This window comes from Phascolarctos cinereus, unplaced genomic scaffold, assembly GCF_003287225.1.
Source record: "Phascolarctos cinereus isolate Bilbo 61053 unplaced genomic scaffold, phaCin_HiC Scaffold_4;HRSCAF=312, whole genome shotgun sequence".
Lineage (NCBI taxonomy): Eukaryota > Metazoa > Chordata > Mammalia > Diprotodontia > Phascolarctidae > Phascolarctos > Phascolarctos cinereus.
This window is the reverse complement of record NW_027555847.1, coordinates 465,174,711-465,180,597: the sequence shown is the minus strand read 5'-3', so window position 1 is coordinate 465,180,597 and position 5,887 is coordinate 465,174,711.

Sequence of the window (5,887 nt, the reverse complement as noted above, 5' to 3'; positions counted from 1 at the left end):
TTTCTGAGGCCTGATTTGAACTCAGGAAGATAAGGCTTCCTGTCTCCAGACCCAGTGCTCTATCCACTGTATCACCTAGCTGCCCAGGAGTAATAGGTAGAAGCTACAAATTCAGGTTTGATGCAAGCAATATTTCCTAAGAATTAGAGACATTCAAAAATTAAATAGATTCCCTCAACAGGTAATAGAATCCTTACTAGGGGTCTTAAGGCAAAGAGTAAACATTAATAAAGCATGTTTTATGACTCATTTACGTAATAGTTGAACTAAATGGTCTGTTAGAATCTTTACAGTTTTGAGGTTCTGCGATTCTGTGATCTGGGAACTACGTGTCCATTTGGGTGGTCATTAACTCCCCTCACAAACACACAGGAGAACAAAGCTAAGTTTTATTTACAAACTCATGGAAATAGATGGGACAATCGTCTGAGCCCATAAAAAATGAGCTCGCAAACCCCCCAGGTCCTAACTGACTAATAGTACTGTCCCACACAGGATTCCATCTGGTCAGAATTCTGTCATTGCTCCCCTCCTCAAATCCTTTGGCTGCTTTGTTAATTCTTAGCAGTTTTCATTCTCCACATTTTTCACTGTGGCTGCTGTCCTCTACAGCTTCAATTCAGCCCTCTTGGGCTTATTAGGGACTCTCCTATCTCCAGTGCCTCTTATCACAGTCCTTTCTGTCTCCCACTCAACTATTCTATTACTGTCTACTGGGCTCCTAGTTCCAGGCAGACTCCCAGTGCCGCAACTCTACCAGAAGTTTAGAAATTATGTTCTTGACCACCAGATGGCAGTCATCACCTTCTGCTTCCTGATAACTGGCTCTCCATTCAGAGCGCCCGTTGCAGTTTGGTGGTTCTCAATTTCTACAGATGATGCAAGTCTTCTTTTCCAGGTCCAGCTCTCTAACACTGCCTCATATGTGGAGGAAGCTCTGAGTGCTTGTTTGTTTGTTTGTTTGTTTGTTTTCCTGCTCAAAAGAGCCCTATTTCCAATATTCTTAATTTTATACATGATCCCCAGAGCACGGAATCTCACACAAGAAACCTCTGGAGTACTAAAGTTAATTCCTTTTTCTTGCATCTTGCAGATAGATTTCTGTCTTCAGCCCCATGTAGGCTAATGGTGATTCATTACTATTTGCCTTCTCCTTCTTTTAAAATCTAGTCATCATGCTCCCTGCTCACATCAGTCCTTCCTGATCTACCTCGGAGTTTAGGAGATTAACCTGTTTTCTTCAATTATCCTTCTGTCTACAACTTCCTCTCTCCCCCCCAACTTTATTCAGATTATTTGGGGACATTTCCTGGGTCATCTAGAAAAAGCTCCTTCTGGCATATGCATCTTTGTGCTGGGAAGAGATAGGGAATTATAGTCTCAGAGACATATTTAAAAGAGAGAGAATTTTAATGGCTTGTTTATGTGACAAATTCCAGAAGAGCAGGAACTTTTCATATCTATACCACAGGCCTTGTTCAGTGGCTTGCACCTAGAATATACTTAAGTAACTGTCGATTCAGTGAATTAATGATTAAATGAAATGCAGATCAAAAACTATGGCTGGGGGCAGCTAGGTGGTGCAGTGGATAGAGCTCGGGCCTTAGAGTCATGAGGACTTAAGTTCAAATCCAGCCTCAGACAAGTGACACTAGCTATGTGACCCTGGGCAAGTCACTTAACCCCGATTGCCTCACCAACAAGCAAAAAACAAAACAAAACAAAGCAAAACACTCTATGGCTATTTCTTTAGATCTTTTCTGTGGGCACCTAGGTGGCACAGTAGATAGAGTGCCAGGCCTGGAGTCAGGAAGACTCATCTTCCTGAGTTCCAATCCAGCCTGACACTTCTAAGTTGTGTGACCCTGGGCAAGTCACTTAACCCTGTTTGCCTCAGTTTCCTCATCTGGAAAATGAGCTGGAGAAGGAAATGGTAAGCCACTCCAGTATCTTTGCCAAGAAAACCCCAAATGGGGTCTTGAAAAGTTGGACATGATGGAAATGACTGAATGACAACAAAGACCTGTTGCCAAGAAAAATAATCTAGAGTAAAATTATGCAGAATGTCAATATATGAAAGAAGTAGTTTTATTTGTTCAGTAAAAAGTTAACAAAAAGGTTTCAAAGTTTAATACTCCACTTTATTTTATGGAGTGACTTCAAAGAGCCTTAAATGTGTCCTTACAGCCTAACCTGAGTACCAAAGTGAGAAAGCAAACTTGTTATTAATATGTGTTCAGTGATCAGGGAAAGATAGCACACAGTATACTAGAAATCAACAGCTAAAATTTTTACCTTGTGTCAAAGTCCTAGCCTGCAACATTTCCTTCATATGGTTTGAATAGTAAGGACTCTTTCTAGCCTATTCCTTTTGTTCCAGTCAAGAAAGCTTGTCAACCTTTCTCCCCCTTACCCTAATCCTACCCCAGGCTTTTTTTCAATTAATTTCTTGAGTAACTTAAAATTTTTTCCTTTTATTATGAACTTAGCAATTATTAGATATTTTCCAAGTTATTTCTCACCTCCCTTGCAAAATTTGGTGCAAAATTTCCCATTTTTGTGTTGGAAAGCTAACCTTAGTGAGATATATCCTTGTGTGATCTTCCTCTTTCTACTCAGTTCACTAGTTCCTAAGAGTCAGTTCACCATGACAAACACATGTTTAAATCAACTTCTTCTACATAGAATAATATATATATAGGTGCTGTCCAATCAAAAGATGGAGTTGTGTCTTGTCAGACCACTCTAGAATTCCTGTTGCTCAGCTGTTTTTTCAGTTGTGCCCAACTCTTCATGACCCCATTTGGGGGTTTCTTGGCAAAGAAACTGGAATAGTTTGCCGTTTCCTTCTCCAGCTCATTTTCCAGATGAGGAGACTGAGGCAAGCAGGATTAAGTGACTTGCTCAGGGTCACACAGGGAGTAAGTGTCCGAAACTGATTTGGAGCTCAGGAAGATGAGTCTTCTTGACTCCAGGCCTCGCAGTCTATTCACTTCACCATCTAGCTGACCTCGAATTCCTAGGATTCTCTATTTTAAAAAAAAACTAAATGAAAAGAAAATAGAACTATATGTGGGTTCCCTTGCCTTGCTCCTCAGAGTCAAAGACTACCTTTCTTGAATATTCCAAATTTGGTGCCTAGTATACTTTGGAGTTCAGTACATTTGAATGAAGAATTAAGGCAACTCCTAGCACTTGGCTTGTATATAAAAGCTATTTGGTAAAAGTATTTGAGTCTGACTTTTTAATTTTATCATCTTCTCTTCTCAGGTTCCTGACCTGTTCATTCAATGTCATTCATCAACTATTATCAAGATCTGAAAATAGCCCAGAGAGCCTCAAACATTTTTAAAGCAATTAATTCCTTCAGTCTGCTGATTCCAGATCTCATTTCAGAAATTCGAAACTTCTCCCTACCTCCACATTTTACTGGAAGTAGAGTGAGTCAAAGAAGGCCAAAGCTGCTTTGACTTCAAAGACTCCAACTTTCTGTTTTTCTGTAGAAGAAATCCAGATAAAACTAATGCTGACCCCTCAGTATTCACTAAGGGGGGACTGCTTTGCCCACTTTGTTGAAACTACTCATTATTTAAGAGGAACGTCATGATAGTTTTATAATTTCATTACTTCATTCATTCATTTTGGTTTCATTACTTCAGAGATGATCAGTAATAAGCATGAATTGCCATCAAATATTTATGATTTTTGAGTCATTCTAGTTTGGTTTGATTTCTTAGCAGTGAGATAGAAAAAGTGAAAGAGCCAAGCTTGGGGGAGAGGGGGAGAAAAAAACTCATATGATCTAGTTTGTGAGATTATAGGTAATTTTTTTTTAACCAGGTCTGTGATTTCATTGGTTATAGGAAGCTCCAGGTGAAGAATTTCCTCTCCCAATGCAGATCAGCACTCTCTCCTCAATGTATAGCTTTAGAGAGTTGTCTGGGGCTCTGTGACTTGCTCAGGGTCATACAGCCAATAGATGTCAGAGGCTGGATTCAAACCCAAGACTTTATAACCCTGAAGCCAACTTTCTGTCTCCTTGATCATGGTGCCTCTATATGTAATCGCAGTAATCTTAAAAATTTCATGGCCACAGTCATTAGGTACAAAAATTCATAAAGCAAAGAACAATGTTTTCTCCTCTTCATTTACAATTTTTTCTTCAAAAAATAGAATGTTTCCTTAAATTATTCAAGAAACAGATGGGGTTTTTTGTAAGTCTTTCTGATAATTTGTCTTTTGTTGCATAAGTGAACAACTGAATGCATTATCTGTTATGAAACTAAACAAGAAAAATGCTTAGGGCAATCAAAAGGGTGCTTTGTTTTTTTTTAAAGTATGTTCAAAGCAAGAAAAACAAGGAAGGATTAGGCCCACTCCATGGGACAGATGGTATGTTAGCAGATGACAAAAAAAAAAGCAGAACTCAACTCCTAATTTGCTTTTGTTTTCATTATTACTCTCACTGAAGTCTTCTTCCAGACCTTCATTGTGGTGTGATACTGACTATCCCAAGGACTCTCAAAGGTTATGCCTTAGAAGCACAAGATCTAGCAGCTCCTACAAAGGCAAGTCAACAGACATTTATTAAGTGCCTACTATGTGCCAGTACCTGTTCTAAGCCCTGGGAATACAAAGAGAGACCAAAAAAACCAAAAAGCAAAAAACAAAAAACCAAAACCAGTCCCTGTTTTCAAGGAGCTCACAGTCTAATTTGTGAGAAAACATGCAAACAGCTAAATAGAAGCAAGATACTTACAGAATAAAATGGTGATATTAGCATTAACCAGAACTTCTTGCAGAAGATGTGATTTTAGGTAACTCTTGAAAGAAGCCAAGGTATGCAGGAGACAGAGAATTCCAGGCTTGGAGGACAGCCAGTGAAGATTCCCTAGTGGGGGAATGGAGCATCCTGTGTGAGGAACAGGAAGGAGGCAGTGATACTGGGTTGCAGAGTACTGGTGACTGGGGATAAGGTGTAAGAAGACTGAATAGGTAGACAGGGGCCAGGTTATGTTTGGGGTTTTGTTTTGTTTTGTTTTTTGGTGAGTCAATTGGGGGTTAAGTGACTTGCCCAGGGCCACACAGCTAATAAGTGTAAAGTGTCTGGTCTGAGACTGGGTTTGAACTCAGGCCCTTCTGACTCCAGGCCTGGTGCTTTATCCACTGCACCACCTAGCGGCCCCCAGGGGCCAGGTTATGAAAGGCTTTGAAACCCAAATGGAGGAGATAATAGATAGATAGATAATAGATAGACCACTGGACTTTATTGATTAGGGGAGTGTCAGACCTGAACTTTGGGAAGATTACACTGAGTGGAGGATGGACTGGAGTGGGGAAAGACTTGAAGAAGGGAGACCAATCAGAAAGCTGGTGAGATGTTGCAGATAGGCCCATTGAAGGACTATGTATGCCTGTTTTCTGAGGATTAGCCTAAATTTGGAAAGAGCTCATTACCAGGTTGGTTGCCAACTTGATAGATATTTTAGCCACAGTAGCTCTTAAAAACCATTTACTAAGGAAAATAAGACATAAAGGTCCTGCCTCTGACAAATAGGAATTCAAGTCCTACCGCTCATCTACACTGGCTGTCAATAGTCAGTTAACATTTATTAGTCACCTACTATGTAGCAGGCACTGTGCTAACTGCTGGGGATACAAATACCAAAAAAGGAAGGTAAGAAGGGAGGGAGGGAGTGAGGAAGGAAGGAAGGAAAGAAGGAAGGAAGGAAGGAAGGAAGGGAAGAAGGAAGGAAAGGAAGGAAGGGAAGAAGGGAGGAAAGGAAGGAAGGGAAGAATGAGGGAAGGAAGGAAGGGAAGAAGGAGGGAAGGAAGGAAGGGAAGAAGGAGGGAAGGGAGGGAGAAAGAGATGAAGGGAGAAAGGAAG